The sequence below is a fragment of the Macaca fascicularis genome, chromosome 3 (genome assembly GCF_037993035.2).
Source record: "Macaca fascicularis isolate 582-1 chromosome 3, T2T-MFA8v1.1".
Lineage (NCBI taxonomy): Eukaryota > Metazoa > Chordata > Mammalia > Primates > Cercopithecidae > Macaca > Macaca fascicularis.
In genome coordinates this window covers 117,431,197-117,438,208 of record NC_088377.1, presented here as the reverse complement: position 1 = coordinate 117,438,208, position 7,012 = coordinate 117,431,197, and the positions used below count along the sequence as shown (strand labels likewise).

Here is a 7,012-nt window from a genome sequence, read left to right as displayed (position 1 = left end):
ATATTAGGAGATAGGATGCAATTATGGCAGTGAGTGTGGACTTTAACATGCTTGCTCTACTTTCTTTCGACATGGGGATTATTTTTAGGTATTAAGCGCCCTTTTGCATGATATTAACTTGTTCATTTAGGAATCAAGAAACTCCAGGGGTGGAATTAATCTTGATGAATCAGCACTATTTATGAGACATAGTCAAGCTAAAAGCCAGCAAAAAATAATAATTTAGCAAAATGACTTTTGAAATGATTAAAATTAATTATTATAGCCTCTGGCAAGAGTTTAGCTCAAAACCAAGGAGGCTTGCATGTTCTGTCCTTCAGTTCAATTCTGCTTACCAAGTATTTAAATCCAAATTCCCCATTCAATCCTACCTTTCCTTCTCTAGTACTGTCCTATTTTTCCTAGGTTATCTGCCTAATGCTACCTGGGGACTGTTCTCTCCCTGTTCAGCACCATGATGTTCTCTAAAAGTCTAAGAACCATTTCAGTGCTACTCCATGTGCTAACACATCTTACTATGGTTGATCTCCAGTTGCTTACACTGATTTTCTTGGTCATGAACTGAATCTTAAAAAAGGTAACTTAGAGCCAGGAAAGAGGGGAGGGTGGTGCCATGACAAGCCCTTGGAAGAATTATTTTAGGACAGGTAAGCCAACATCTTTGCCAATGAGTAATGCCGGCTATATTTAAAGTAACATACATCCTTGCCCAGAAATACTTTCTGAGAGCTCTAGTAAATGGCTTTTAAATAAAATTGTTGAGAAACTTTCACTTTTATTTAAATAAGCCTTTATAAGAGCAGAAGTATTAAGGTTCATGTAAGAACAATACTGCTGCTTCTCGCTTGTTGAGAATCTATGACAGACAACGCCTATGCTACCCCTTATTTCTGTGCTATTTTCTAATTCTAGGCAACTTTGCAATAATTACAGTTTCTCCTAAAACACACCCATATTTACCAATTATGTTAGTGATTAATGTCTTAGAGGATAGAGTTTTGAGGGCAGCACAGACTTACCATTGTAGATGTTGGACCAAGATGTTCTAAGAAGTAATGATATTTCTAGATATATACTGGACTAGTTAATAATAGAGTCGTCAAACTATAGAACTGGAAGGGAACTGATACGTTTAGCTTCCTTATTTTCCAGATAAGAAAAACAAGCCCAAGATTTGACCAAGTAACAGAATAAAGCAAAATGTCAAACCTAAGCTTGTTTGCTTGCAGCCCAAGCAAAATGGAAATGGAATGGTAGGTCCTGGGTTTCCCTTTTTCCTCCACATTTTGTGCTGGTTCACACACCCACATTTTCTTAGAGAACCCTGTTCCTCTCTCTGGGCTAAGAAGGTACATGGTGATTGGGTGGGAGGGTTCTAAAGTTAAGCTCATGGTTTTTCCCTAAGAAGATTTGGGGGAATCTACAGTGGTTGCATGTGAGAAGAGGATTGTTCAGTATGGCAAAATCTAGTTTCATGGCTTAGCTTTCCTAGGATTTAAAAAATACAGTACTAGGGAAAAGCTTAGCCATAATTGATTTCATAAGAGTCTTTTTTTTTTTTTTTTTTTTTTTCTTGTTGCCTTTTTTGTTTTAAGGCTAATACTGGTTTCATTTAGTATCTCCTATCACTCTACTAACTAGCCTTTTGTTATAGGGCTAATTCTGAAGTCTTTACAAATCTAATATTTCTCTTAGGAAATACTGTTATAGTAGAAACATTCTCCTAAATACTCAAGTAGAAAGCAATATTTTATTAATTTGGAAAAATGTACGCTACTCATGTGACGGGTACACCAAAATCCTCGACTTCATCACTATACAATTCATCCATGAAAACAAAAGCCACATGTACCCCTAAAGCTATTGATATAACAGCATAAAAAGAATGTCTTTGTGCCTAATTACATATGGAATATATCAACATAGGATCATTTAATTATTGCAAGTGAAGCTAACGTTCACTGTGACCACATCTATAATCACCTCTCAGAAATGACAGCTATTATCAGTTTGGTGAGAATTCTTCCAGCACTTTTTGTAGGGTATATACACACATATTTATATCTGTAAAATACATCTCTTTTTTTTGCATATTTTTTACAATTAAATTTTAGCACACTGTACATAGTTTTAGGCAGTTTGCTTTTTCTTTTTTCTCCAACATATTTCTTAGAGTTTTTGTTGTTGTTGTTGTTGTTAGTAATATAGTAGACATACCATGGTTTATTTAGCAATTCCTCTATTTATGAACATTTAGGTTATTTCAAACTCTTAACCATTATTAATATTGTAGCAGTTTATATCCCTATACAGGCCTCTTTGTTTTTATGTGCCAGTGTTACTCTGGGTATATACAGGAAGTTGTCAAGTCATAAATTGAGCACACTTTCTTAGTTTTACAGATACGAAAGATCTTTCCTCCCAGGTGGCTGTATCACAGAGTATGTGTGTAAGAATGTCAGTTTTCCCTCATTCCGTTCTTAGTATTTAAAAAAATTTGTGTTAACAAATTTGTATTGCTTCTGATATCAAACAAAATGTTTTTACTGTCTTACTATTATGCATAAAGTTTACTTCAGGTTTTTAATAGAATAGGATATTCCCTATCACTTTTGGTTTTCTGAGACCTTTTTTATTTGAATGAATAGACTTTGAAACTTACTGAATTGTTTTTTTCTGCATCAACTTTGATGGTAAAAATAAATTCTCCTTAAAATTTTTAATATAACACATTATGGCAATAAATTTTCTTATGTGAAATCCTCTTTGCATTTCTTGAACAAACTATAAAGAATCATAATATATTAATTTGCTTATATATTGATATATTCAGTTTGCTAACATTTTATTCAAGATTTTTCAATCTGTATTCATAACATTCTTTATTTTATTTTACTTTACTTTAAGTTCGGGGGTACATGTGCTGAACGTGCAGGTTATTATATAGGTATACATGTGCCACGGTAGTTTGCTGCACTCATCAACCCATCATCTAGGTTTTAAACCTCGCCTGGATTAGGTATTTGTCCTAATGCTCTCCCTCCCCTTGTCCCCCACCCATTGACAGGCTCCAGTGTGTGATGTCCCCCTCTCTGTGTCCATGTGTTCTCACTGTTCAACTCCCACTTATGAGTGAGAACATATGGTGTTTGGTTCTCCATAACATTGTTTTCTGATGTACTGGTTATTCCTTGTCGGATTTTTATTTCAGTGATAGAAAAGACTTCTGCAATAAAATATTGGGTAGCCTTTTCTTTATATTCTGTAATTTATTTTTGTCTTTTTTTGTTTTTTCCTTTTTGTGGAGAACGGGGTCTCGCTATATTACCCAGGCAGGTCTCGAACTCCTGGGCTCAAGCTATCCTCCCGCCTCTGCCTCCCTGAGAGCTGGGATTACAGGTGTGAGCCACCGCGCCCGGCATATTCTGTAATTTAAAACAATTCCATAATTAAAGATTAATTTGCTTCTTGTAAATTTGGTGAAATTTGAGTAACACTATGTGGGCATGGTGCTTATAAATCAATATTGCCTACTGATTCAATTTCCGAAGTAGCATAAGACTAATCCATTTTTCTATTTTTTAAATCAATTTTTAAATTTAATATTTTCTTAACTAAATTTTAATTTTATCTTATTTCATTGGCATGAGGTTGTTTCTAGTATTCTCGTATGATTTTAAGGTGTTATTGTTTTCTCTGTATCTTCAAATGTTATATTTAATATATTTGTGTCCTCTTTACTAATCTTGTCAGATCTGCCTACTTTGTTCTTCTTTTGAAAATGACAAAATTTATTTTTGTTTATTCTTTTTCCTGTTTTTGTTTCTTTTTATGTTTTAATAACTTTTCCAAAATCTATTAATTGCGTTTTATTAGGCACACATTTTCCACTCTCTCAGTTTGTTGTCTTTCTCTCATAGTGTTGGCTTTCCCTGCATGATTGGAAATTATTGGTTGGGGAGTTATCTTCTTCCCTGTGATTCACTGTTAGACTATCTAGTTGTCCCAGCACTATGTAGAGCAGTACAATTTCCAAGTAGAGTTTGGGAGATCTGAAAACCTCATCTACAATACATAAATTATTACTATTTGTTTTTCAGTGCCACCATGGTGACATTTATTTATATAAGTTAGGGAGGTGTGACTCCATTGTAACTTTGTTGCTGTGATGTAAAAATTAAATTTACAGAACAGAGACCACTGGTGGTGGAGAGAGTGGGATGATACAGGGGAAGAGGGCATGGTAGTTTGTGAAAGCCTATAGATTGTTTCTTACAGTCTATCTATATCCAAGGCTGTTGTGGTCTGTTGTGTAAGGAATTATCAAATGTCATTTAGAGGTGAGACTTGAGACTAAGGTGGCCAAATGATCAGGGCAGTAACAATTAGGGAGAAAAAAATTTATTTAAGGAATGATAATAACAGGTGTAAATTTATGGAGAAAACTCTCAGGCAGTGCTGCATGAATGTAAATTGATAAAATCTTCAGGGAAAATTTGGTGATTATGCATCAAATCCTTAAATATGTGAAAAGGTCAGGCAATTTATTTTAAGGAAATAACCACATAAATGCTCAAAGACAAGTGTCTGAAAATGCTTATGAAAGCATTAGAACATTAATAGAATTTTACTAAATAAAATATTCAATGGCTTATTTTGGTATATCATTAAATGTTCCACTTTTGTAAATTCACAATTTCGAATTACCATATTACACACTCTGAAAAGGCTTGAAATTAAGACATTTTCACAATTATTTTAACTTTTTTTGGTGCAGATCACTTGTCTTCTTCCCTCCCCATAATTTGGAACTCCTTGGAAGAATTTTCAGAAGTTTGAAACAGGGAGTCAAATAATTAGTTTTAGATTCATTCAATAAAACAATGATCAGTTGTTAAGACATATTAACATAGAAAGCATTAGTAATATTAACTGCATATATTATGTATGTTATATATTGTGCATGTATACATATAATATAGTATAAAACATATGTAGAATGACATCATTTTATAAAATATATCTCCATGTGACAAATTCATAAGAACATTCTGGAAGGATATATATTAAAAGTTTAATATGGTAAAGGAATGGTGGGTGATTTTATTTAATTTATTTTTACATCTATAATCTTAATATGTCAGTTGTCTAATTTAGTGCATGGGCAAACTAATGCAAAAATTAGTTTGTAGTCAGAAGATAATATTTTCGCTAAGAGAATTGGAAGTATTGGAAGTAATTTTCTTCATGGGCCCCAAATTTCATTATAATGAGAATTTTAAAATATTTTGAATGACAGTAACATTACTGAAATAAGGGTATTAACATATTAAAGTAGATATACTATACTTAAGATAGACTATACTCATTTATATGTAAAATGTTGATAAAAAAATCTAAACAAGCACTATATTAATGTTTTGCTCCAAGCATACTTGAATTACTCATTAATCCCACATTCAAAACTAATGGCGAAAAGAAATTTACAGTATTCAAAAACATACATTACTTTACTTTGGCTATGGATGAAAAGAAAAAAAAATTCTTCATGCTTAAATAGGTTAAACTGTTCCATTAAAGCAATTAAAATGCCATCATTAGCATTACTTGTTTCTTCGTGTAGTTGACAAGCCTGGGTGAATTTGGTTTTGTTCAAAGTGCACAGCCACTAGCTCTGAGTGCAATGGAGTGTTTTGCAGGCTTCCTCACAATCTTTTTCTTTGATTCTGTCTTTCAGTTCCAAATCCTTCTCTTCCTTTTGTATTCCAAAAACATTATTCCACAAAGGAGTCCTTTGAAGCAAAAGGCAAAACAAGAATTTGGTAAACTTTATTTCTCCACATCTGAGTTTTGTTTTCAAGACTTTTCTTTTTCTCTGTCTAGCTGAGTTTTGCTAGCAACTGAATGTGTTCTCAAGGCTCAGGTAGATATGTACTCCAGCAAATGACTATAGGAAAGTAAACTGAAGATTATTCCTAAGCAATTTTCTGTAATGGAAGAATAAAGAGGAGGCACAGTCATACATATGGTATGTTCATACACATATGGTATAGTTTTCAAATACGTTTTCTATAAAATTAACAGAGGAAAGTTACTCAAATTATCATAAACATGTTTGCTGAAGAAAACTTACAGGCCAAGAGAAGGAAATATCCCTAAGGCGATTGACTTTTTGGTAAGATTTTCTTTTGTGCTAAAAATAGAAACTCCTCTTTTTCTTAGCAGATATCAGACTTAGTAAACTATTTTACCTTTGTTGATCAATTATCATTTTGTCTTTCTTCCCAGGTAATTTCATTTTAGCCTGTAGAAAGTCAACAAGTGCCTATTGTCAGGCCTCTGAGCCCAAGCCAAGCCATCGCATCCCCTAGATGGCCTGAAGTAACTGAAGAATCACAAAAGAGGTGCAAATGTCCTGCCCCGCCTTAACTGATGACATTCCACCACAAAAGAAGTGAAAATGGCCAGTCCTTGCCTTAAGCGATGATATTATCTCGTGAAATTCCTTTTCCTGACTCATTCTGGCTCAAAAAGCTCCCCCACTGAGCACCTTGTGACCCCCGACTCCTGCCTGCCACAGAACAACCCCCCTTTGACTGTAATTTTCCTTTACCTACCCAAATCCTATAAAGCGGCCCTACCCTTATCTCCCTTCTCTGATTCTCTTTTCAGACTCAGCCCGCCTGCACCCAGGTGATTAAAAAGCTTTATTGTTCACACAAAGCCTGTTTGGTGGTCTCTTCACACGGACGCATATGACACCTATTAAAAACTATTTTATTATTTGTGTATGTGTAAAAAATGGAAGATTGAGAAATCCTTAATTTTAATATGAAAGACTGTCTGAAATTAATATACACAACAAGTAAAGACATATTGGTTATAATTAAGTGAATTGAAATCCCACTCATTTTGTTCTAAGGGTTCTTTTTTTCCCCCCATATTTTCCTTCTCTTCCTACATTAGGATAAAAAAGGCTTTCTTTCAACATTTCTTTGAACATTTTCGTTCA

At 33.8% G+C, this 7,012-nt stretch overlaps 1 long non-coding RNA gene across 1 annotated transcript; it reads right to left on the bottom strand.

Moving 5' to 3' along the window:
• Positions 1-4,385: 4,385 nt before the first annotated feature.
• LOC123572246 (uncharacterized) lies at positions 4,386-6,360 on the bottom strand. The gene is made up of 2 exons (XR_006696626.2): positions 6,252-6,360; positions 4,386-5,792 (listed from the first exon to the last, which is right to left on the bottom strand). It is a non-coding gene; the product is annotated as an uncharacterized lncRNA (long non-coding RNA).
• Between the last annotated feature and the right edge of the window lie 652 nt (positions 6,361-7,012).